The following is a 27,360-nucleotide window of genomic DNA, read 5'->3' as shown; positions in this document are numbered from 1 at the left end:
GCAAAAAACAAAAAAACAAAAAGCCAGGTACCAGTGGCTCACGCCTTTAATCCTAGCTACTCAGGAGGCTGAGATCTGAGGATCGTGGTTCAAAGCCAGCCCGGTCAGGAAAGTCCGTGAGACTCTTACCTCCAATAAATCACCAGAAAACTGGAAGTGGCGCTGTAGGTCAAGTTGTAGAGTGCTAGCCTTGAGCTGAAGAGCTGAGGGACAGTGTCCAGGCCCAGACTTCCGCCCCACGACCCCCTCCACAAAAATAAATAAATAAGTAAATGAATAAATAAATAAAAGACATCATGAAGTAACAGGTTTTATTCAACTAAATTGTCTTCAGCAGCTGTTTGGCTCCTAAAATTTCATCCTAAAAATGTTGCATACAACTATTCAAGTTGGAAGAAAGACAATGGTTCTTGTTTCGTTTTTCATTTTAGACAGAGATTTTGGAAATTTCAGATTTTGCTAATTTAATATACATGGTAATGTTCAACTCTCATCCTGTGAAGTTTTGCTCCTTTCATTGAAATGATCTGTTTAAAGAAAAGTCATTTTTGTGAATTGCAGTAACCTACCTATTCCATCCAAGTTTTAGGCTTCTCCGCTTTAAAATTCAATCACAAGTTGCATATATGCTACTTTATTTTCTGTATATGTTATATAGTTTCCATCAATGTTAACTTCCTTCCTCCCTTCTCTGATAAAATTTAAGCTAAATTTTACAATTTTAATTATCATCATTGCTTTAAAAGTGATATATACCTTCTGAGAGCAGGACATTTTCATTTTTTCCTCTTAGTAAAAAGTAGTTCAAACTATAGACCTATTTCAGTGTGGAAAATTTAGGAAATGTTTGGTGACTTATGTGTTAAATATATTATCTCAAAATATTCTTTCATTTCTTTTATGCTGTCTTATCCAGAATATTTGACAAAGTAAATACCAGGTAAAGAGTATCAATTTAAGTTATTTAATTAACACAATTTATTTTATTTCTATTATACTTTATGACTTTGTGTTATTCCAATAATGAATTACAGCCTCTGAAAGGACATATGGGCATATCTGGTTCTAGGTAATCTAGAATTCCATGAAAAAGCCCTAGATAGATTAAAATAAAACCTAAAAGCAAATTTTGAGTTTGAATTTCATAATCATTAATCAAGGTTCACTTGCATGAACCAAAATATGGAAATAATGGGAAGATATTCATTTCATGTATGATAAGGAGACATGGGAGCTATAGCATTTTAAAAACTTAATTTTGAATATAGACATCTCATAAACATATGAAAGTCGGTTGGGGGAAAGGTAATAGTAATCCAGTTTAACAGTACTCCCAATAGTGTAGCTCTTACTATAGCTCATTAGTTTGTTCTTACAGCACATAAGACATTTATTTTTCTCTTTCACTTGAAGGCATGAATCCTCAGCTTCCATACAATGGGAAACACAGTGGATCATCATTTAAAGATTGTGAATTCTATTGTAACCAATGTGTCAGCCAGCTTCATTACGATGTATAAATCATCTAATCTCTTTGAGTTTATGTTCCTAAGCATCTAGAGAGAATTTCTCTAACTCTATTATTGTGTAAAAGTATATGTTTTCTTTCTGAGTGAGTCCATCATCTCTTTTCTCTTCTCCAGTGAAAACACTTTGCAGTTCGGATTTAAAGCAAATCTAAGCTATAATGCTGCTTTAGCAGAGGAGGCTGCCGAAAGAAAATAAGAAGAAGAATGAAAGTGAATTGTTTGTCCTCAATAGAAATTATAAAATTATAGGTCACAAAAAATTAGTTTCCACTCTGCTTCTCCCAAGAGCATAAAACACTTCCCAGCACAACCGTTGCAACAGATTGGCAGTAGCAGCTGCCCTGGAAAGCAAAAATTAGAGAAATGAGTCATTCTTAATGATTTTTGCCAATGAAGTATTTAAAGCATAGTTATGCAGAGACATGACAACTTAGTTGGAAACTTTTCAGGGGCCTAAAATAAAGGGTGTTTGATATCCTGTGTTCTCCAGTTAACCAAAACCAATCTCTTCCAACACTGAACACTAGTTACTCTACAACAACACACACCCACTCACAGTTACACTTACTAAATAGAAATTCATGCATTCAGTGCCCCGTAAGTGCATAGTACTAAGAATTGTTTTAAGTGCTCTGACATAATAATTCTCAATAAGTTTACAATCTAGTCAAGAAGAGAGAGGCTAAGGTAGATGTTCTGAATCAGTGGTGGGCCATGACCTCTTATATCCTCACTTGGCTTGGTTCTTTGACTCTCACCTACAAATGGCAAATACACATGTTCCTAAATGGGGATTATCCCAAATTGGCTCATTCCTTCACCTCGTTAGGTATGTTCAGACCTGCTGAGCAGCCAATCACCAAAGGCCTCCTTTAACCCTCTGCACGTATCATCCCTGATCTGTTTATAACTGTGTATTACTTCTGAGAACTGACTTGATACAAGGGGTGGATGAGAAAAAGAGGTGGCTAGAAGAAAAAAGAGAAAGAAATTAGGATACTCTCCAATTGCCCTTTCCTTTGACATTGTCTTGTTTCTATCACCACAACCTAGTAAGTCCAGATACATTTTGTTTTCTGCCTGACTTTTTCTGGAAGGCTATTTGAAGCCATAGATTTCAGGTTTTACTTGCTTTCAAAGACCCTGTTATCACTGAAAAGTAATCTTTAAAGTTCAAAGTCAGGGTGAATGAGTGATATCTTAAAAGAAAGTATCTTTCGAATCTATCTTGGCTATTGTCAGCTTTAAGGAATGTTAAATTATTTTACATCATGTAGCAAATATCTCCAATGAGTATTCCTTAAAAATGTATCTCAGGAAGCCAGTTTTCTATCTTACAGGTTTGATGGCTGAAACTCCTTGCTGTTGATGTGAAAATTTGTTCTGTGAGTAAAATTTACCAGCCATAAATTCTCCCACATGGCTCCCCATGCAGTGTTCTTATACTCTCAGATAGTTACTGGGGTGATCTGATTGTTTCCAGTTTCTTTGCCTTGGCTATCCACATGCACTGTGAGTTTTTTTCAACCCCAGAAACCAAAATAACCCTAAGATGCCTTTGTATATTATCTCTATTCAATCCTAGGTATGTCTTTGAAGCAAATTAAACAATTAAATCTTTTTTTTTTTTTTTTTAGCAAACCATATATGTTCACCAGCTCTTACTCTTCCAGACTTCTAACACCATTTATGAGTGGCAGTTTGACTGGAACTAAAATAAATGATAAGACTTAAATTCCTAGATAAATATTTTATGTAATTTAAAGACATAATATATTGTATCATTTTAAGCTCTCTAATGTCAAACTTCAAGATGAGTTTTGACTATAAGATGAAAACAATGATTTAAAAAAAAACTTTCCTTACATTATGTATCTAAGTACAGTATGTTTCATTGGTTATATAACCCACTTTTATATTCTATGTAATATGTATGAATATAAATTTAATGTTTCTAATTGAAAAAAATACAAATGCTGTAATTGAAAGCCAGTGTATCCAAAATAAAAATAAAAATAGGAAAACAAATATGGAAATATAATTCAAATGGATATGCAAAGAAGAAACTAATAGTGTGGATCTCACATATGATTAGGGTAATACTGAGTATATTGAGGTTTATCATTACATTATCTTTATAATAGCTCATATTTTTTAATTTTTTTATTGTAAAGATACTATACAGAGGGTTACAGTTACATGAATGAGGTAATGAGTACACTTCCTCTTGAACATTGTTACCCCCTCCATTGTTTTCCCCCTACCATCTCCTCCCTCCCTCCCTTCCCTGAGGTTCTTTTTTTTTTATTGTGATTAAGTGATTACATAATTTCCAGAAATTCACAGTATTGTGGAATAATGATGCTCATTTAAAGTCACAAGTTCATTCTAACTTTCCTGGAGCAAATTGTCTATCACAGTCTGTAATATATAATGGTGCTCACATGTTATATACCATATATGTGATCAGCAGCATGGGGATATTTGGTAGTGGTTCAACCAGATGAGTGGGAGTTCTTTGTTTCTTTTTTTTTTTTGGGGTCCGGTTGTGGGGCCTGAACTCTGGGCCTGAGCACTGTCCCTCAGCTCTTCAGCTCAAGGCCAGTGCTCTACCATTTGAGCCATAGCGCCACTTCCGGCTTTTTTCTTTTTGCTTATGTGGTGCTGAGGAATCGAACCCAGGGCCTCAGGCATGCAAGGCAAGCGCTCTACCACTGAGCCAACTTCCTAGCCCCGAGTTCTTTGTTTCTTAAGTCCTGTTAGTTTTGTCATATCACCTAACATTTTGGATTTAGCATCCACTTATCAGGGAGACCATGTACTTTTTGTCTCTTCGTTCTTGGCTTACCTCGCTCAACATGATTCCTTCTAGCTCCATCCATTTCCCTGCAAATGCCATTATTTTGTCATTTCTAATGGCTGCATAATATTCCATTGTGTATAGATACCACAATTTTTGGATCCATTCATCTGTGGTGGGGCATCTAGGTTGTTTCCATATCCTAGCTATTGCGAACAGTGCTGCAATAAACATGGAGGTGGACGTGTCCTTGTATATTGGTTCTTATTGTTCAGGGTAGATGCCTAGAAGTGGTATGACTGGGTCGTAAGGGAGGTCAATCTTTAGCTTTCTAAGGATCCTCCAGACTGCTTTCCAAAGTGGTTGTATAAGTGTACATTCCCACCAGCAGTGTAATAGCGTTCCTCATTCTCCACATCCCCTCCAGCATTTGTCGTTGGCTGATTTGTGGATGTGGGACATTCTGACTGGGGTAAGATGGTATCTCAGGGTTGTCTTTATTTGCATTTCCTTCACCACCAGGGATGTTGAACATTTCCTCATGTGTTTCTTTGCCATTTTTATTTCTTCATTTGAGAAGTCCCTCTTTAGTTCCCTTGCCCATTTAGTAATTGGTTTGTTAGGTTTGGAGGGATTAGTTTCTTGAGTTCCCTGTATATACAGGATGTTAACCCCTTGTCTGATATATTGCTGGTAAATATTTTTTCCCAATTAGTTGGTTGTCTTTCTAGCTTGGTTGCGATAGCTTTATCTGTGCAGAAGCTTTTTATTTTAAGGTAGTCCCATTTGTCGAGTCTCTCCAACTTGTTGTGACCCTGGGACTCTGTTCAGGAAGTTCCTTCCTGTGCCTATTAGTTCAAATGTCTCTCCTACTCTGTCCTGCAGTAGTTTCAGAGATTCAGGTTTAATGTTAAGGTCTTTAATCCATTTTGAGTTGATGTTGGTGCATGGTGATAGGCTGGGGTCCACTTTTAGTTTTCTGCATGTGGCTGCCCAGTTTTCCCAGCACCAGCGGTTGAAGAGGCTGTGTTTCTTCCATTGTATGTCTTTGGCTCCTTTGTCGAATATCAGCTGGCTGTAGGCCTGTGGATTTATTTCTGGATCTTCTATTCTGTTCCATTGGTCTTCGGGTCTGTTTTTGTGCCAGTACCATGCTGTCTTTGTTATTATAGCTCTGTAGTAGAGTTTGAAGTTTGGCATGGATAGCCCTCCCATATTGTCTTTATCCCCTAGAATTGTTTTGGCTATTCTAGGTCTTTTGTTGTTCCATATGAATTTTTGGACTGTTTTCTGTATTTCAGTGATGTACGTCATTGGGATTTTAATAGGAATTGCGTTGAATTTGTATATTAGTTTTGGAAGTATTACCATCTTTATTATATTAAGTCGGCCTATCCAGGAGCATGGGAGGTCTTTCCATTTCCTAGTGTCTTCTGCAATTTCTTTCTTTAACTTTTTATAGTTCTCATTAAATAGTTCTTTTACATCTTTGGTTAGGTTAATTCCTAAATATTTTATTTTGGGGGAGGTTATTGTGAATGGGGTGCTCCCTTTATTTCCCTCTCTTCCTGTACATTATCAGTGTATAGGAAGGCAACTGATTTTTTGGGTTTATTTTGTATCCTGCTATTTTGCCGAAGTGATTTATGATTTCTAAGAGTTTGGGGATGGAGTTTTTGGGATCGTGGAAGTATAGTGTCATGTCGTCTGCAAGAAGGGATAGTTTAACTTCTTTCCCTATGCGGATCCCTTTAATGTCTTTTTCTTGCCTTATTGCCCTGGCTAAGGGTTCTAGGACTATATTGAAGAGGAGTGGAGACAGTGGGCATCCTTGCCTTGTTCCTGATTTTAGGAGAATTGGTTGTAGCTTTTCCCCATTAAGTATAATATTGGCTATTGGTCTGTCATAAATGGCTTTTATTGTTTTTAGAAATGTTCCTTCTATTCCTATTTTCTCCAGAGCTTTTAGCATGAATGAATGTTGAATTTTGTCAAAGGCCTTTTCTGCATCTGTGGCGATAATCATGTGATTCTTGACCTTGGCTCTGTTGATATGTTGGATTACATTTATTGACTTACGTATGTTAAACCATCCCTGTGTCTCTGGGATGAAGCCTACCTGGTCATAGTGAATTATTTTTTTTATGTGTTTCTGGATTCTGTTAGCTAGAATCTTGTTAAGGATCTTTGCATCTGTGTTCATCAAGGAGATTGGCCTGTAATTCTCCTTTTTGGTTGGGTCTTTGCCTGGTTTGGGGATGAGTGTGATATTGGCTTCATAGAATGAGTTTGGGATAGCTCCCTCCTTCTCTGTTTCTCTGAAAAGCTTGAGGAGTATGGGTATTAGTTCTTGTTTAAAGGTCTTATAGAATTCTGCTGTGAATCCATCTGGTCCTGGGCTTTTTTTTTTTGTTGGAAGACTTTTGATAGCTTCCTGTATCTCATTAAAGGATATTGGCTTATTTAATTGGTTAACATCTTCTTTGCTAAGTTTGGGCAAGTTGTATTTCTCTAAAAAATGCATCCATTTCTGCCCGATTTTCTTCCTTTAGAGAGTATAGCTTTTGAAAGTAGTCTGTTAGAATTGTTTGGATATCTTGGGTATGTGTTGTGATGTTTCCCCTGGCATCCCTAATCCTATTAATATGGGTTTCCTCTCTTCTTTTTTTAATCAATCTAGCCAATGGGCCATCAATTTTGTTTATTTTTTCAAAGAACCTAATAGCTCATATATTTTTAATGCTATTAAAATAGACTGATGGGCTGGGGAGTTGGCTCAGTGATAGAGTGCTTGCCTCTCATGCATGAGGCCCTTGGTTTGATTCCTCAGCACCACATAAGCAGAAAAAAAAACATATATATATATATATATATATATATATATATATATATATATATCACTGATAAATTGGAGGAAAATTTGGTACCTCCTCAAAATGAATTATTACAAGTACTTAGAAAAGTAGTGTCAGGGAAATAGATGGAGGTGGTGAGCATCAGGTTAACCAACACCATTTAGGTTCAGAAACATGTATGGAGAATAGATCTAATTTTTTTAAGTAGAAGTGGGGTCAATTTGAAAAGGGGAAAATTATGTGAGAGAACAAAAGATGAGGCTACAGTGAATATGATCAAATTATATTATACAGATGTATGAAAATATAATGAATTCCACTACATGGTACAAATTAAAATGCTAATTAAAAAAAAGAAAAAAGGGAGGAAAACATTAATACTCTTATTTTTTAATGGTGGCAAAAGTGCTAGTAATAAATATTTCCTATTTATTCTTAAAGTAAGTTATTCAAGGAACTCAGAAAAAAAACCAAGCAGAATCTTGAAAAAATTAGCATAATTTCCTGTGCTGTTTTCTGTTAAGTGAATTATTAGTTATGATTTAGCTCCAAACACATAAAATCATTATGCAATAGTTGAGAACACTTAAGTTGAACACTGTGTTGATTCTGTTCTTTGGAGAAATTTGTGGAAATTTTGCTTATTTTGTCTTCCTTTTAATCAATTTATTAAGGTAGTAATGTACATTTTTATATTATTACCAGATATCTCGCTTTGACTCTTAAACTCATAAAATAACATTTCTCAATTTCAAGCAAACCTTAAAATCTATACTAACATGTACTAAGAGAATGCAAACTCACTTTCATATTTTCTTTAATAAACATTATTCATTTATCTACATTTTTGTGTACTTATTTGAAAATAAAAGCAGAAATCTTTCCTATTTAGGAAGTGTAAGTTTCCCCCTTCCAACTTCCATAAGTCTAGCAAAGTTCTGTTATGCTTACTAGTCTTTGTAGTAGGATAAATTTATCTTTTGTAAATTTGAATCGTGTAGAAATTGCCAGTCTAGATAGAAAGACTCTCAAAATGAATTAACTTATATGTATTATTGACATAAAAAATGTTGCTTAATTTCATGTAAATTTGAATTTTCTCTTGTAGTTAAATATGGTCCCAAATTTCAAAAAACTTGGCTTATTTCCAAGTCTTTCTATTTCTTTATGAATTGTACAATTTCATTCATGAGTAGAATTCCATTGTGAATATATACCACGTTTCTTCATTCATTCGTGCACTGAGGTGCATCTGAGTTGATTCCATGTCTTGGCAATGGTAAACGATGCTGCAATTAATGTGGTTGTTCTGGTAGCTTTATTGTGGCCTTGTTTATGATCAATTGGATAAATGCCATAGGGAAGCTCTATGTTTAGCCTTTTCATGAACCTCCCCAACTGCTTTCCAGAGTGGTTGAACAAGTTAACATTTCCATCACCAGTGTAAAAAAGTTTCTTTTTGGGCACACCTCTGACAGCATCTGCTACTGTTAGTTTTATTGATAATGGCCATTCTCGCTGGGGTGAGATGTAATCTCAATTTTGTTTTAATTTGCATTTCTTCTTCAGGGAATTCCCTCTATGTCTTTAGCCCATTTATTAATTAGATTGTTGTTTCTTTGAGAATATACCTATAAATCTACAAGTAAACACATTGGATGTTTAAAAAAATATACTGGGAATTATACAGATCTCTATGCATTCACACAGAGTGAGACCAAAGAAAGACATTCTTAGGACAAGATCACAAAGGCACAATGGCTATGTGCATCTGATCATATAAAATACTATTTATTAAAATGAACTCCAGGAAATAGAAACAAGAAGATTTTTGTGTTTTTTTTTTCTTTCTCCTTTCTGTTTGTGTTTTCTTTTCCTTTTGTCTTGTTGTTTGTTCATCTGTCTTTGGGAGGGTAATGAATAATGGGGACACAAAAATTGTGGGACAAAAGGGGAACAAATGTATCAGTGCTATTCATTAGACATTAAGTGAAAAATGTGGGTGGATACAGGACGGCAAAATGGTGAGAAGTGAGGGAAAGGTTGACACTGTCAAAAAATGTACTCTTTATCTGATTTATGTAACTTAATCCCTCTGCACATCACTTATATAATAATAATAATAACAATAATAAATTTTAAAAAGAAATGACCTATCAAAATATAATTGGGTTCAATAATTGAATATATTCTCATATACCCAGTAATAAAAGAATATGGGATCTCTCGGATTTCTGGGCACTTAGTAGCTCCAGGGAAATAAGGTGAATGTTTCTGCTTCCTAGAAGAAATAATGGGTTAGAGCAATAAGCTTCACAGTAAATCTCCACTCTGATTATGTTTGATTGGCCAGAACAAACCCCCTGACTCATGTCCCTGAATGTCCTGTTGCCTCATTAATAAATATTGGTGTCAGGTGAGGAAAAGGATATGTCCATGAGAAGACTAGAATATGAGTGCATCCAAAAAAAATTGGAAATGGACTTCCAACTCTTCTGTACATAGTAAAGAAAATATAACTATTACGAGTATTTGATTATTTATATAACAAATCAAAGATAAACTTATTTTCCTTCGACAATCAATAACAATACCTTCATGAAGCTCTTAAGTAATTATAACAAGATTTCTTCCTAATGAAGAAAATAATGTAGTGTTGCAATAATTTTTTTTAATATTATTTTATTTTATTTGAGAACATACTGTACAGAGGGGCTACAATTACATGGGCAGGATAATGCATACATTTCTTACCAAGCATTGCAGCCTCCTCCTTTGTTTACCCTTCACCTCCCTTCCCAGCCTCCCCCCTCCCCCCACCCAATTTTACCCCCCTCCCCCCGCACCGACATTGTAAAGCTGGTTTTGACATGACATTTTGTACTTCTCATTGTTGCAACAGGTCCACCTGAATCCTTAAACGACTTGTTTGTCCCCATCTCCTCCACATGTTATACTGACATCAAATATAGTGAAAGCGGGGGTTACACTGTGGGGGAGGGACATACAAAGCAACAAAGAAATAATCTTATAAATGCGTTAGAAACATATGCATGAAAGAAACGAAAACATTAAAATACATATTTAAGGGTTCATTTTCCTAACATCACATTATCTGACCTTTTCTGCTTGACTCATACCTATACTAGATATTGCAAATAAGGGAAACCATGGGACCTATGCTTCTTTGGGCCTGGCTTACTTCACTTAATATAATTTTTTCCAAGCCTTTCCATTTCCTAACAAATGGGGCAATGTCATTCTTTCTGATGGAGGCATAGAATTCCATTGTGTATATATACCACATTTTCTTGATCCATTCATCTACTGAGGGGCATCTGGGTTGGTTCCATATCTTAGCTATGGTAAATAATGCTGCAATAAACATAGTTGTGCTGGTAGCTTTAGTGTGGTCTTGTTTGTAAACATTTGGGTAAATGCCCAAAAGTGGGATTGCTGGATCATAGGGGAGATCTATGTGAAGTCTTTTGAGGAACCTCCATACTGCTTTCCAAAGTGGTTGAACAAGTTTACATTCCCACCAACAATGAAGTAAGGTTCCTTTCTGTCCACATCCCCTCCAGCATCTGTTGTTGTTAGAGTTCTTGATTTTTGCTGTTCTAACTGGAGTGAGGTGATATCTCAATGTTGTTTTGATTTGCATTTCTTTTATGGCTAGGGATGTTGAACATTTCTTCATGTGTCTATTGGCCATCCTTCTTTCTTCTTCAGAGAAGCTTCTCTTTAAGTCTTTCGCCCACTTATTTATTGGGCAGTTGTTTCTTTGAGGATTTGTTGTTGGATGGTTTAATTTTTTGAGTTCCAAGTATATTTTAGATATGAGACCCTTGTCCGTTGTATGGCTAGTAAAGATCTTCTCCCAATCGGTGGGCTTTCTATTGATCTTGCTAGCTATGTCATTTGCCCTGCAGAAGCTCTGCAACCGTATGCAATCCCATTTGTCCAACCTTTCTTTGATTTGTTGTGTTTCCGGGTCTCTATTCAGAAAATTTCGGCCTGAGCCAAGGAGACCTAAGGTTTCTCCTATTCCATCCTGTAATGTTTTCAGAGTGTCTGCTTTGAGTTCAAGGTCTTTGATCCATTTGGAGTTGATTCTGGTGCAGGGTGATATATAAGGATCTAGCTTTAGTTTTCTACATGTAGTTAACCAATTTTGCCAGCACCATTTACTGAAGAGGCTGTCTTTCTTCCATTCTATTGTTTTAGCTTCCTTATCGAAGATTAGATGGCTATAGGTCTGTAGGTTCATTTCTGGGTTTTCAATTCTATTCCATTGGTCCTGAGGTCTGTTCTTATGCCAATACCAAGCTGTTTTGATTACTATGGCTTTATAGTAGAGTTTGAAATTTGGTATTGATATTCCTCCAGCAGTGTTCTTTCCGTTGAGGCGTGTTTTTGCTATTCGGGGTCTTTTATTGTTCCATATGAATTTTTGGATTGCCTCCTCTATTTCCTTGAAGAATGAGGGTGGAATTTTGATAGGTATCGTGTTGAATTTGTAGATAGCCTTGGGAAGTATTGCCATTTTCACGATGTTAATCTTGCCAATCCAGGAGCATGGGAGGTTTTGCCATTTTTTAAGTTCTGTGTTGATTTCCTTTTTCAAGATTTTAAAGTTTTCATCATAGAGGTCCTTCACTTCTTTGGTTAAGTTAATTCCTAGGTATTTTATTTTTTGTGGGGCTATTACAAATGGAGTTGCTTTCCTAATTTCAGCCACACTTTTTTCATTGTTGGCATATAGAAAAGCCATTGATTTTTGGGGGTTAATTTTATAACCTGCTACTTTGCCAAAGTTTTGAATCAGCTTGAGTAATTTGGGAGTGGAGTCCATGGGATTCTTTAAATACAAGATCATGTCATCTGCAAAGAGGGAGAGTTTTATTTCTTCTTTCCCTATTTGGATCCCCTTTATGTCTGCATCTTGTCTTATTGCTGTAGCTAGGCATTCTAATACTAGATTGAAGAGAAGTGGAGAGAGTGGGCATCCTTGTCTCATTCCTGAGTTAAGAGGAAATGACTTTAGTTTTTCACCATTGAGTATAATGCTGGCTGTAGGTTTGTCATATACAGCCTTTATTGTATTGAGGAATGTTCCATGGATTCCTAATTTTTCCAGAACCTTCATCATAAAGGGGTGTTGGATCTTGTCAAATGCTTTTTCTGCATCTATTGAGATAACCATGAGGTTCTTATTCTTGCTCCTGTTGATGTGATGAATAATATTAATTGATTTGCATATATTGAACCAGCTTTGCATCCCTGAAATTAATCCTGTTTGATCATGGTGTATGATTTTTTGGATGAATTGTTGAAGTCGATTGGCCAAAATTTTGTTGAGAAGTTTTGCATCAATGTTCATCAAAGAAATGGGTCTATAGTTCTCTTTCTTTGATGAGTCCTTGCCTGGTTTTGGCATGAGGGTTATGATGGCTTCATAGAATGTGTTCGGTAGTGAGCTTTCTCTTTCAATTTCATTGAAGAGTTGGAGGAGTATTGGTGTGAGCTCTGCTTTGAAGGCCTTGTAAAATTCCGCTGTAAAACCATCTGGTCCTGGACTTTTCTTAGCTGGGAGGTCTCTTATTGTTGCAATAATTTTTAAATGGTATCTTGATCTAAATTTGAGACTCTAGCTACAAGCTGGTCAATTCCCCTTCTTGAGCATCCCATTAAGTCTATGCCAACCATCCCCTATGATATCAAGCTTTATATAATCATAAACCTCATATCACTTCAGAACCAAGTATCAAGACTTCATAGACAATTCCTGTGGCCCAGTACCTGCTGAAATTATCACCATGAGCCAATCTGAAATCTGTGTACCCTGCCTTGCCTGTTCCTCCCATTGAGAACCTGTTCTTGTCCACTTCCCCCATGTTCATTCTACCTGATGACCTATTTTGGTGTGTGTTCCTTTGCGTCTGTGGGGCATGACTCTGCTCTCCACAGGAAACTATGTGATCTTTATGATGTGCTTCAGGGCTTGCTATTCATTATCCTTCATGAGGCACACTTCCACATTTCCTACCTGAGACCATTCTAATATGTATCTGAGGTTCATTGACAGTAACTACATTGTTTTTTACTTTTTTTTTGGAGGGGTGGGGGTGTTAGGAAAGTCCCAGGCAGTTTCTAAATGATTACCTATTCTTATTGAAAGGTATTCCCATTGAGTTAACTATCTCTCACCCCACCTTATTTAATCAAGATCTTCTTAGGTCCAGTTATCCATTTGGTGCTCTCATTTGCTCCTAGTATTGCTACAATCTTGGATGGCATCGATTCCCATTTATCTACTCTATGTTGTGGGACATTGTTTCATTAATTTATTATTTGACCTCCTTGTATCTACTAATTTAAAATATATTCATCCTCAAACTCTTGGTTCCCAAACCAGGATTTCATGTGCTTTCCTACCAAAAATCAGTTTCAGAGGCCCAAAGTCTGAAAGCATTCTTAGTGAACTTCAAGAGTTCAGTGCAACAGAGATACTCACAAGACACTATGATGGAAATGAACTTTTTAACTTGGGGGGAGAGGGGTTGGGGGTAGAGATAGCAGGAGAAAAGTGACAATGTTTGGTAAGAACTGTACTCATTCTCTTACTTATGTAACTGTAGCCCTCTGTACATCACTTCTACAATTAAAAAGGGGTGGAGAGGATCAACAGACTTGGTTCCTTCTAGTATCTGTACTAGAAGATGTATTTCTCTATCTTGCTATCTTTAGGAAACCAATGGAAACAGTGGCTTGAGACCTTTTCAGTTCAATCTTCAAAGCTACAATACAACACAAAAATCAATTTTCAGAACTGAAATAGACTGCAGAGATCCATCCAGGTCTCCAGGTGGCTTGTGACTTTTATACAAATGTGACTAATCAGAATAATAGTAAAATGTATAAAAATGTCATGGAACCTTGCCCACAAAAGTCAGATTAGACATTACATGTTAAATATAAGTGGCCTAATACATGATGAAACTAACAAAATCTAAATAATAACATTAATTTTAGGATTAAATGACTTTGCCACCAAAACATAGTTGTCAAAATGTTTAGTAATGAATTCAAACTTGCTATTTTTTTTTACAAAGAATGAGAACAATCTTGAATCACATGAAGAAATATAAAGCCAGGCACTGGTGGCTCATGCCTATAGCCCTAGCTACTCAGGAGGCTGAGATCTGAGGATCCCAGTTCAAAGCCAGCCAGGGCAGAAAAGTCTGTGAGAATCTTATCTCCAATAAACCACTAGAAGACCAGAAGTGGCGCTGTGGCTCAAGCGGTAGAGTGCTCGCCTTGAGCTGAAGAGCTCAAGCCTAGAGTTCAAGCCTCACTGCTGACAAAAAAAAGAAAAAAAGAAAAAAGAAATATAATTGATCAACAGCAGTCCAACAAAGATACAAAGAGAACTTAAAGAACAAACTTTTAAAATGCTATGCTAATGTCATCTTTCAGGAAGTACAAATAGATATATAAATATAGATGTCAGTGAAGAGAAAGAAAAGAGGAATGAAAAGTTTGCTGTAAAGAAGCAAATGGAAATGTTAGAATTATAAAATGCAATAATGAAAATTCCTTACATAAGTTCTAGTACATAAATGGGACAAAAGAGGAGTCCATGGGATGAGAATAGAAAATTTTCAAAATCATCTAATCTGAACAACAGAAAGAAAAATAATTTATTTATTTATTTTTATTATGAAAATACCGTACAGAGGAGTTACAATTACATGGTCAAGATAATGAGTACATTTCTTATCAAGCATTGTAGCCTCCTCCTTTGTTTCCCCTTCCAATCCCTTCCCATCTCCTCCCTCCCCGCCCCCTATATCGCCCTCCCCAAAGTTGTAAAGTTCGTTTTTCGACATAACAACTTGTACATCTCATTGTTGCAATGGGTCCACCTGTATCCCTAGTTAAATGATTTGTTTTTCCCTTCCCCTCCACAGATTATACCAACATCAAATACAGTGAAAGCAGGGGTTATACCATGGGGAAGGGACATACAAAACAACAAAGAAATCATGATATAAATCTGTTAGAAACAAAAGCATGAAAGAAAAAAAAACATTTGAGTCCTTATCTTGGGGTTCATTTCGCCTAACATCAACTTATGACCATTTCTGCTTGTCTCAGACATATACCAGTTATTGCAAATAAGGGAAACCATGGGGCCTATGTTTCTTTGGGCCTGACTTACTTCACTTAATATAATTTTTTCCAAGTCTTTCCATTTCCTAACAAATGGGGCAATGTCATTCTTTCTGATGGAAGCATAGAATTCCATTGTGTACATATACTACATTTTCTTGATCCATTCATCTACTGAGGGGCATCTGGGTTGGTTCCATATCTTAACTATGGTAAATAATGCTGCAATAAACATAGTTGTGCTGGTAGCTTTAGTATGATCTTGTTTGTGATCATTTGGGTAAATGCCCAAAAGTGGGATTGCTGGGTCATAGGGGAGCTCTATGTGGAGTCTTTTGAGGAACCTCCATATTGCTTTCCAAAGTGGTTGAACAAGTTTACACTCCCACCAATAATGCAGTAGGGTTCCCTTCTGTCCAGATCCCCTCCAGCATCTGTTGTTATTAGAGTTCTTGATTTTAGCCATTCTAACTGGGGTGAGGTGGAATCTCAATGTTGTTTTGATTTGCATTTCTTTTATGGCAAGGGAGGTTGAGCATTTCTTCATGTGTCTATTGGCCATCCTTCAGAAAGAAAAATAATTTTTAAAATATGAACAAAGCCTGAGCCACACTTTTGACAATGTGAAAATGTTTAATATTCATGTCACTGAAATCCTAGGAGAAATGAAAATGCATGAATAAAACACGTTTGAAGAAATAATGACAGACAGCTTTCCAAACTTGGTAAAACATATAAAAACAAAATTTTAATCAAACCCTACAAAGGATAAGCTAAAATGTTTACAAATTTCTTCACACTAACACCCAGTTCATCCATGAGCATGTATGGGATATTTGTAATCTCATTGAATTCTTACACTACCCTCTCCTCCCAGAGGGTGCATCAGAGAGCACCGATTGAGATTTCAATCCTGTAACTGTTTCCCCCTCCAGACGTCAATCACAAGGCAGTAATTTGCCACTTAAGCTACTGACCAACTCAATTTGAGAGTTCACATATCCCATTAATTAGGCTTCATTAATTTGCCAATATATTTCATATATTAAGTGTTACTTTACATATAATCTAATCAAAATTATTTGCTGCCTTTCTTCATATATAAATAGTGTAGACTTCAGTGCCAAAGAAAGTTCCAGAGATATTATAGGATATTACAGAAAGAAGGGCTATTCTGCCAATGTATTTCAGTGTTCCTAAATGTATAAGTACCATAGAGTGGAGTTTTAAAATTAAGTAAGGAAATATTTACAATATTAAAAATAGAAATATTTAGGTGCTAGTGGTTTATGCCTGTAATCCTAGCTACTCAGGAAGTGGAGTTCTGAGTATAATGGTTAAAAGCCAACCCAAGCAGAAAAGCTAGTGAGACTCTTACCTCCAACGAACGATTCAGAAAAAGCCAAAACTAGGCCTGGGAAGGTGGTTCAGTGGTAGAGCCCTTGCCTTGCATGCATGATGCCCTGGGTTCGATTCCTCAGCACCACATAAGCAGAAAAAAAAAGCCAGAAGTGGCACTGTGGCTCAAGTGGTAGAGTGCTAGCCTTGAGCTGAATAACTGAGGGACAGCGCCCAGGCCCAGTATTCAGGCCCACGACCAGACCCCCCCAAAAAATAAAAAATTAAAAAAAGAAAAAAAGAAAAAAGAAAAGGCCAGAAGTGGTGCCATGGCCCACGTGGTAGAGTGCTAGCCTTAAGCAAAAGAAGCTCATGGAGTATGCCCAGACCCTGAGTCACACACACACACACACACACACACACACACACACACACACACACACACACACACAAACACACACACACGCACGCACACACACACGCACACAGATGTAGAAATAGAAAAATTCACAATTATAGTTTGAAATATAAACAAACTTCTCATCGATTATCAAAACTACTACAGAAGACGATATACATTTTCCCAGGAAATGCTACCAGCAAAGGGAATATTCTGGTGTCATAAAACAAACCCAAACAATATTAAAATAATTGAAATCCTACAGTGTGTTCTAAGATCATAATGAAATTAATGAAATTAAGTCAGACAGAATACAAGGAAAATTAGAAAATATCCAAACAGGTGGACACTAAAACAAAAGATTTGTCAATACTTTATGTTTTTTTAAAAAGTCTCTAAGGAAGTTAGGACATCGTGTGAACGGATTGAAAATATGTAAAAACTTATGAGTTGAGTTAAACACTGTTTATTGAAATAGTGATACATTTTTTAAATTGAGCATTGAACTCAGGGCTTCATGGTTCCTAAGAAAGTACTTTATGCTTGAGTGATGACCTGAGCTCTTTTTGTTTTGGGTTGTTTTTGTGGAATCTCACTATCCTTTGCCATTCTTGTACTGGAATTCACAATCATGTTGCCTCTATCCTATGGGAAGGTGGTACATACCATATATATTATATTACATATAATATATATACACACATATATACCATATAGGCATACTCTATACCACTTAGCTTTAATATTGAATGTAAGTATTTTTATTAATACAACTTGGCTGTAGAAAGTACTTTTAATGTGATAGTTTTATATTTTCATACAATGCACCCCAAATAACTTCTCTTTCCTATACTTTCCTATACTTTCCTATACTTCTTCTTAAAACAATTTCGATGGGCTTTAATTTTCTATTTTCTATTGTACTCATGAATAAGGTACTTCAATTATATTCAGCTTTGCAGACACCTCTCCTTTTGTCCTTCCTCTCCCACTCAGACTCATTCTCAAGGAAAATTTGTCTTACATTCCTTCAACTCTTAAATTGTGTAACATGGAGGAAAATAGAATTAAAAAGGGTATATTTTTCTGTTATTAAACAAATATTTTACAGCAGCAATGTCAACTTCTATGAAAAGAATGCCTCAGAAAGAACACAGTAAACTTAAGCAAGCAAAAATATCAGTAAAATTGGAGTAGAAACAAAGTCTGATTTAAAATATATTATATTTAGACACATTAATATTTGAATATAACTTAGGGAATAAATTTTACATATCTATATATTTTTTACTTATTGTAATGGTCCTATACAGAGGGTTTCCAGTTATGTAAGTCAGATCCCAGTTTTTCCCTCCTGTCTCACCCACAAGTTATATAGTTCATTTTCAACATTGTATCTAATGAGTACCACTGCTCCTTATGTTCACTCTCTGTCCCACCATTTCTGTCCCCCTTCCCCTAACAAAACAGATAAACTCACCTATAAGACAAAAGCTACAATAAGCTAAAACTGCAGCAGAGAAAAAGGAAGAGAAAAACCTCACTTATCTTTAAGTAGTTGTACAAAGGAGTTGCCCTTGAACGAAGCAGTTTATGCATAGTAAAATGTGTCTTGACCAGTGTCACTCCTTTCAGCATTCTTACCACTATTCCCTACTCATTCCTTTGTCACTCGTCTTAATTTTGTAGGATATACATTGAGATTTTGACTGCATTTGCCTCTCTTCTCTTCTTATTTTCATGTATCAGAAATAGTTGATATTATTTGATTTCACTAATTTTGAGTGATGATACATGAATACTTTGTTCAAATAAATAGATAAATACTATATACAGTATTTTAATTATTTTAAAGTGATATGATGAAAAGTCACCCCAAAAGAAAAAGTACTCAACCCATCAGAAACTGAAGAGAGACTTAAAATGACAAAAGTAATTTTATCATGGCATTTTACCAATTGTCCACATTTAAAATTATACACATATTTTGACCAAAAGAGCAGAAACAAAGCAAGAAATGTGAGAGTGATCACTTCTATTCTTCACAATAAATTCCTGAACCAAAACATAAATAAAGAAAAAACAAGCCAGGCGCCCGTGGCTCATGCCTGTAATCCTCGCTACTCAGAAGGCTGAGATTTGAGGATCATAGTTCAAAGCCAGCCTGGGCAGGAAAGTCCATGAGATTCTTATCTCCAATAAACCACTAGAAAACTCAATTTCAATCTCAACCTTATAAATCTCAAACCTTATAAAGGTTATCGACCTAAATATAAATTTATAAAAAAAATAAAGGAAATGATAGAATAATATTTATGGCAATTAGCTAATCACTTAGTTGTTATAAAACATCTTATAAGAAGAAAAATATATCATAATTAATTTTTTCCTTACAAGATGTATTTTATTATTACAATGAAAGACCAATTTCGCAAAGGAGGAAATATTTGCAAACACAACTGAAATTCAAGTGGAATCACAATGCACAGAAATTATTTACATGAACACCTAAACTCTGTAGTAATATACAGTAATATATAAACTATTAACAATAACTTACCAGATTAAATATTATTCAAGCAGTCTATTAATAATGCAAGCTATTAAAATGGAAATGTAGTCTATTAAAAATGGAAAAATGATTGAACAAATACAATGAAATAGAAAATACAAATATATGACAATATGCTCAATATTAACAATCATTACAGAAATGTAATAAAGGTAGTATAAAATTGAGGGAAAACCCAAAATTCTTCAATAGGGATATGGGCTGAGCCATTGTAGCAATGAGATATACAAGACACTATGCTGAAAAACAATTTAGGTGGGTGGGGGGAAGTGTAGATGTGGAGGTGGGAGGGAAGGGATGGTAGGGGGAAAACAAAGGAGGAGGCAACAATGCTTGATAAGAAATTATCTTGCTCATGTGAATGTTACCCTTCTGTACAATATTTTCACAACAAAAAACATAAAAAAAGAGTAAAAGAGAAAGATTTGAAATTGGTTAGCCATTGCTATTTCATATGATCTATATAGAAATTACAGTGCAATTAAAATTCTAATCTTACTCTGTATGAAATTTATAAAGCACATTTTAAAATACTTGAGTCCATAGGTGAAAAAGAAAAAAAAATAATTTACTCCTAGGATTTTTACTCATGTTCCAGGCACACCTGACTTACTTTCAATACTTTTTGTCATGGTTCATATGGCATGTTGCTGGAGGACAGGCAAGAACTAACTTACAACCAAGGCTCAGGGGCCAGGTCAACATTTATGAATCATGATTCATAGGATTATGACACAGTTCCCATGTTACATACCTCAGGTGTTGTTTGCAGGTACTGTTAGAGCTTGCTGCCACTTGGAGTGACCCTGGCAATAAAACCTTGTCATCACAGAGCAATGCCTTTTGGTCCCATCCCTTACATACCAATAGCTCCATACTCTTCATGTTTCACTAGTAAAAAAACTTCATTTACTTAACTTGAGTTGTCTTTATTTGAAATGTCAATTTAAGGAGGAGTCACACTCCTGGTAAGTTACTATATTGCTAGGCACAACAAGTAATATCTGCCTTTTTTAGAAATTTATTCTGTGTTGTTAATTTATTGCAGGAGACAATACTGACATTCTTTATGTACATAGGAATAGCCAAATGTTTTTGTTTTGACTACAATAGTGTTACACGCATCAGCTAACTCAGTTCAGACCTGTGTTCTTAGGGGTTGAATCTTATTTCTGCCACTTAAAAACTATGGGGTTTGGACTACAAATCACATACATTCTGTGTCTTTATCTATAAAATAGAAACAATAGTAGTTCTTGCTTCATAGAGAAATTAAGAGTTAATTTAGCAAGCAAAGTATCTTGTTTACTGCCAGCTCTAAACACAGAAAGCTTTTGTGAAAAAAGAGATATAGAAACATGGAAGGAATTCAGGTTTTACTACATTATTTTGCCTAGAACTGGAGCATCGACTCTAAAACTAACCTAATTAAATCTAAACTAATATTCTTTATTTCATGGTCTCAGGTCATGACAATAAAGTCTACTTTCCTAGTATCTTCAGCTGAGCATGCAATGATTTTTCAAAGCTAGCTAAATGTGATTTCATCAAAGGAAAAAAAATAAGAAGCAAAACAACAACAATGAACCAAAATCAAAACAAACTTTTTTTCTGTCTTCTGATCCTTCAAGTTATAAAATTCTGTGCAGACTCTCCCTAAAAGGGATCCCCATGGTGTGGTACACACTAGAGCAATTAACTGATTACTGCTGTTTTGAAAATGTAGCCTTTGGCACAGTAAAAGCCACCTCCTCCCAGCAAGACTCAGTCTTGTTTATCATTATTGGTTTGGACTCTTCTGAGAGTCTTTGACGCATATGACAAGGCTCATATCCAAGCCAATTTGAATTAATTTCTTTCTTAAGATCCCATGCAACACTGGCAAATGCTTTCCCATGTAAGAAATGCTGGCATTTTCTGCTTTTCCTTACTTCTCCTCCCACTGACATTAGCTAGAATCAAGTACACGTATTGAGCAGAAAGCAGTTCCTTTGTTTTACACATTCACGGACAGTTTACCTACTGTAACATTATTGGATAGACTGATAGAGTCATGATTTTAAGGCTGGAAGTGATGGAGCAAATTATGATTTTATTCATGGATTGGCAATAACCATCACTTCTTAAGTTTATTTTCTAGTAATGATTTCACAATCCCTCCTTCCTTTTAGCCATTATACCTTATTTAATTCCATTTTCTTCTCCCAGGTATCGGCTCTCAAGTGTAGTCCTTAGATCCCTAGCAATTCTATTATTTATTCATGCAGTTGTGCATTTGCTTCTAACCACTTCACAACCTTGGAAACAAGTATCATTTTCTCTTTTACCCAGCCAAAGTTATAGCTCATCCTACTGGCCAAACTCTTCCATATAAATGTTTCCATTCTCTAATGAAAGAAACAATAAGGTTCACCAAACAGGTAGAGTGTTGGTATAAAATGACAGTAACTGGGAAATGATTTATTTTGTGATTTATGCTTTGCTCTTTCCCATTCTAAGAAGGTAAATTTAGATTAGTCACATAATCATCTCTCCAATCACTCATTTACTTACTTTATATAATATTAAAATAAATGACAGCTTAGTAAGGTGCCGGTAATAATAGATATAATACTCAGGTTTGTTTCTGCCAAAATAACATCTTTTTCAAGCAGGAATGAGTAAGTAATCTAAATCTACTGTAAAGCATGCTGCTCTATATTCTGATGACCAACTTGCCCCTGTACATATGTGGACACTGGTACCTGCATACATTTTTGAGCTACTTCCATTTGCTCAACCAACAAATGAATAATTATTCATTTACTAATTATTGTTTCTCCAAGGAGTGGGTTCTGTTGTTGTGAATTGCTGCATTTTTTAACCAACAAAGCAATAGCTCTTCCAGGACAGTCACTGATTTCATTTGTCACTTTATTGTCAGAGTCAGAGGAGTGAATTAAAGCTGGAGCTGTCATTGTCATTTTTTGAGAACATTCCTTTTCCAAGCTCAGGTTATAGTTTGCCATTTCACCAGGTAGAAAAGCATTTCTTAAGAGAAAAATGGGGACCTTGTTTTCACTCATGACCTTCTCTTTCTCTGAAACACCAAAACACTATTTTTTAACCAACAGAACCATCCTGAAGTCACAATTCTAAGCCAGACCCAGACAAGATGTAAAAGCACATTTTATATATTACATAAAATCCGAGTTAGAGGAGAGAATGGATCAAAGACCAAAGGAGACTCATGTATGTTGACAGACTGACATGAAAAAGAAAGCTATTCCCTACTTTGGAGCATTTCTGATCATATGGATATAAGTCCACTGTTAATTCATAAGTAGACTAGAAAGAAACATCTCTTTTTGGCAGACACAGCATGACTTGTCAAGTTCAAACCTGACCAGATATTTGTTCACATTATTTCACCTTATGCAAAAGTCCTTATATAATTAACTTGCAGAAATATTCATAGAGGCATTAGTGATGAAATTTTATTTTTCTGATATTCATATCTTCTTTTTTGTATGTTTTTATTGTAAAAATACTGTATAGAGGGGTTACAGTTACATGAGCAAGGTAATGAGTACATTTCCTATTAAGCATTGGTGCCTCCTCCTTTATTTTCCCCTATCATCCCTTATTCCTTTCTCCACAACTCTACCCCCCTCCTAAATTGTAAAGTTCATTTTTCATCATAGTGTCTTGTGCATCTCATTGTTACAATGGGTCAACCTGTATCCCTATTTAAGCATTTTGTTTTTTCCCTTCCCCTCCCCAAATTAGACAAGTGTATATACAAGATGCAGGGGACCACCACCCCCATGGTTATACCGTGGGTGAGGAACATACAAAGAAACAAAAAAAAAATCACATAGTACAATATAAATACATTAGAAACAATAGCAAGAAAGAAAAAAAAAACCACTTGTGTCCTTATCTTGGGGTTTGTTTCACTTAACATTGTATTATCTGGTCATATGTACATAGCGTTTGATCTTTTCTTCTTGTCCCAGACATGTACTAGTTATTGCAAAAAAAGGAAACCATCGGACCTTTGTTTCTGTGGGCCTGGCTTACTTCCCTTTATAATTTTTTTCAAGTCTTTACATTTCCCAGCAAATGGGGCGTTATCATTCTTTCTGATGGAGACATAGAATTCCATTGTATTAATGTCTGTGTGTAGTTTCTCTTGGTTTGCTTTTAAAAAAGGTAGTGTTTGCTCAGAGAAGAAATCAGAAAAAAAAGAAAAGAAGAAATACTGAAATAAGAAATGGCTCTGCTTTCCATTATATCCCAACTTGTATCTTTCAAACTATATTTCCAGGAAAAATTAGGAATTCTCTAATTGAAAGAATGACAAGGAATAAACCAAAGGGGAGAAAAATAGACAACTTCTGTACTCTTTGTTTTGTATATAAGTTTATCTGATATGGGGAAGGGAAGGGGAATCTCAGAAATAATGGGACAAAGGGTGAACCAATTCAACAGTAATACTAGACACTATTTTGGAAATGAACTTTTCAACTTGGGGAGAAGAGGGTGTGGAGGGGAAATGTGAGAAAATATGGGAGGGTGTAACACTGTCCAAAAAGAAACGTACAAATTTCCTTACATAGCTATAACCCCTTTGTATATCAACTTTAAAATAAAACTTAAATTAAAAGAAAAAAGAGTGGCAAGGAAACTGGTACAGACGCATAGCTACAATCGTAGCTATTCAAGAGGATGACATCCAGAGGTTGGTATTTCAAGGCCAGACTGGGCAGACAAGTACACTACACTTCAGCTTTAAAATTACTGGTAGGAAGATGGACTGGAGGTGTGGCTCAAGAAGTAGAGCACAGCCGGGCGCCAGTGGCTCAAGCCTAGCTGCTCAGGAGACTGAGATCTGAGGATCTTGGTTCAAAGCCAGCCCGGTCAGAAAAGTCCATGAGACTCTTATCTCCAATAACCTAGTGGAAAATCAGAAGTGGTGCTGTGGCTCAAGTGGTAGAGCACAGCACCCAAGTCAAGAGTTCAAGCCCCAGAACCGAACAACAACAACAAAAAAGTAGAGCACCAGTGGAGCAAGCAAATTAATCAAGGACAAGCCTCTGAGTTCAAATCATGGTAATGTCCTAGCCACCCCCCCCCCACACACAAAGAAGAATTGTAACAGTAAAAAGATACAGTACATGGAGGAAGAAAGAAATCTTTAGTCCTATCCTTTTCTACCTTGCTTCATCTCAAGACCATTTCCATTGCAGAAAGATCCATCTGTATGTCTGTCTGCAACCATGTTGGCATGATAGACATTGTAAATCTGGAAGAACAAACAGTTACATATGTGCATACCCTAAAGTATCTTGCAGGAAGGGAAAATGATTGTCACCATTCAAAGTGACAGTCATCCCAGGAAACTCATTGACCTTGTCATGAAAAGCCATGGGCCTGGAAGCCACAGCGAATTCATTAAGTGGGTGTATTCTTTGGACAATGCTGGGCGTGGTATCAGGGTGAGAAGCATAAATGGCAGACTAGGTAATTACCTGGAAAATACATGAAAACAAAATGGAAATCTTTACATCTCTCTCTGACTTCTCTCTTTATTTCTCACCCTATTCCCACCCCTCCCAGCAGGATGACAAAAGGAAAGGAAAAGAAAAAAAGAAAACGTCTAATGTAGAATTTTGCTATCTCTGTCTGTATGTTACTAAGCTAGTTTGAGGAATTGCATTCACTCACAGCATGAAAACATATTGCCTGGACCAAAGTAATTTAATTCCAACCAAATTTGAGTGAGGGCCCTGTCTGCTAAGGTTTTAGCCTCTGTCAAAAGAGGAAGTGACAATTGAGGGAAGTGACCAGGTATTCAGCAGAAACACTGGATGTGGCTCAGTGATTTAAAGAGCACCAGGACCTTGCCTGGAAGATCCTGGGAGCAAATATGTGACAAGAACTATGTAAACAGATTTGGACTGAAAGGAATAATCCTTCTCATGAGTCTATGTGCACAGATTCTGTTGTGCATGCAGGAAGTGTGACACAGAACAATTTGCATACAATGCAGAGGCCACCAGGTAGGAAGATAGGCCAAGTTGCTGAGGACAACATAATATTTCACTAAGTCTGTGAAACCTATCACTGTTTATGTCACACTATGAAAAGATTGGGAAAGCCGAACAAATGCAGACTTCCTACTGAAATATCTACTGCCTTCAAAAAGCATGACTTATGATATCCTGTTTAAAAACGCAGACTCCTTAAACAAGATGTCCAAAAACAAAACAAAAGAAAACAAAAAAAAACAGTGAATAGATGACTTGGGATTAATTTAGCTCTTCTTGATGTATTCCTTATGTTTTTTCCTTAGATCTTTTTAGATTCATCTTATATTTAATGGAAGAAGTGATGTTTATATTCTCATAAGTATTAAATCTGGCACTCTCATTCTGAGAATGGAAAGAAACAAACTCTAGTTGGCACACACATGCACATGTCACTGAAGGCACCTTCTAGTCACTCAATTCTAGCACATGTCCTTTCTATGTAATGACGCCTTGTACATTAGGATTTCTAGTATACTTTATGGTGATTATGTATTTTACTTGTAGTCTGATAATTGCAAAAGTGTGTTAAAGATAAGATCTTCTTAAAGTCCAGTCCTGGCTTGGGGAATATAACCAGTTTGTATTTGCAAATTTGTAAATTGTGTATTCTTAGCAGATAGATATAAAACCTATCCTTGGAAGATAGGTTGGTCAAACCTGGACACATCCAATTTGAAAAAAAAATTGAATAAAACGTATACATCCTTAGAAGCCTGCTGAATTGCTGTTGTTTGTGAAAATCTTTGGCTGAACTCTGTGAAAGTTACAGATGAATCTGCAAGAAAAATATAAATGTGTAGGCAAGAGAAGATGGGAGGTAGAAATATTACAAGTTGTAATATCTTTCTGTTAAGTGGAGCAAGCAATATGTATCCCAGAGAGATGGACTGTAGTCCTTCTAAGAAATAGAAAGTCATCGCCATGTGTTTAGATCTCAAATATTTTCTCTTTGCTACTTATTTAATCTTAAATTTCTTCACAACATCAGTGACAGCAGGTTTTCAGTATCTCTTCTTGAATATGGATGTTCAAAGCCAAATGATTACATCTTTACATCTCAATCATCCCAAACTTTTCTTGAAACTATATACAGTAAACTTATTTCTTTTTTACTGTACTAGCTTTTGGAAGTGAATAAATGAGAACCTAGAATTCCTAAAATATGTAAGAGAAAGCTCACAGGGAACAAGTTTCCAGCTAATAGATTGCCTAATCTCGGGTCAGCTGGGTGTTCTCAACAAAGTGGAAAGGAATACTCTTAGAATTCTTCAATGTGATTCAACTGACAGTACTTAAATACAAATCAGCAAATCAGTAGAGGCAAAGTGGCTACAGCTTTAATAATTGTTTAAATAGACTACTGGTTAGTAAGGACGCAGACCCACCCTTCTACCTTCTCTCTTCATATCTGTTAGTGTCTGCTCAGAGCCAGTCCTTTGAACTACACAGATGGAGCAAAACAAAGCTCTCAGATCTAAGTTCTGCTTCATGGTCCCCTCGGCAACCTAGGTAGTCATTCTCAGAGAGCTTTGGCAAGTGACTAACACAGAATCCTAAGACAATATTAGGCTTTCCAAGGATAGTATATGCCTAGACCCTATCTTTCTTGGAGAGTAC

Source organism: Dipodomys merriami, unplaced genomic scaffold (assembly GCF_024711535.1).
Source record: "Dipodomys merriami isolate MVZ:Mamm:240054 unplaced genomic scaffold, mDipMer1.0.p SCAF_2, whole genome shotgun sequence".
Classification (NCBI taxonomy): domain Eukaryota; kingdom Metazoa; phylum Chordata; class Mammalia; order Rodentia; family Heteromyidae; genus Dipodomys; species Dipodomys merriami.
Note: the sequence above shows the minus strand (reverse complement) of the source record.